Raw genomic sequence first — 317 nt, forward strand, 5'->3', positions numbered from 1 at the left:
TGGATGCGTAGAACGGCGGCATTAACCGTATTACAGCATTTAAGAGCATTTGGCTGCATTTGACAGCATCTGGTAGCAACTGACAGTATTTGGTAGAATCTGAAAGCATTTGGTAGAATTTGACAGCATTTGGCATCTTCTGACAACATTTGTTAGAATTTGGCTGCATTTGGCATCATCTGACAGCATTTGGCAGCATTTGGCCATTTAAGATGGCAGAATGTTCGCCTTCCTTTTTGGTAAAGAGATGATTGACAGCTGTGCATATGTGTTTTTTTCCGGGGGCCGGGGAGAAGGGACGGGTGGGGGAGGGCAAA

General features: G+C 45.1%; 1 protein-coding gene across 1 annotated transcript in view; it reads right to left on the reverse strand.

The window, feature by feature from the left end:
* Positions 1–317, reverse strand: part of LOC119582022 (CAP-Gly domain-containing linker protein 3-like) — a gene marked incomplete at its 3' end in the record, with an annotated part of 68,768 nt that overhangs the window by 48,773 nt on the left and 19,678 nt on the right.

Source organism: Penaeus monodon, chromosome 15 (genome assembly GCF_015228065.2).
Source record: "Penaeus monodon isolate SGIC_2016 chromosome 15, NSTDA_Pmon_1, whole genome shotgun sequence".
NCBI classification, from domain to species: domain Eukaryota; kingdom Metazoa; phylum Arthropoda; class Malacostraca; order Decapoda; family Penaeidae; genus Penaeus; species Penaeus monodon.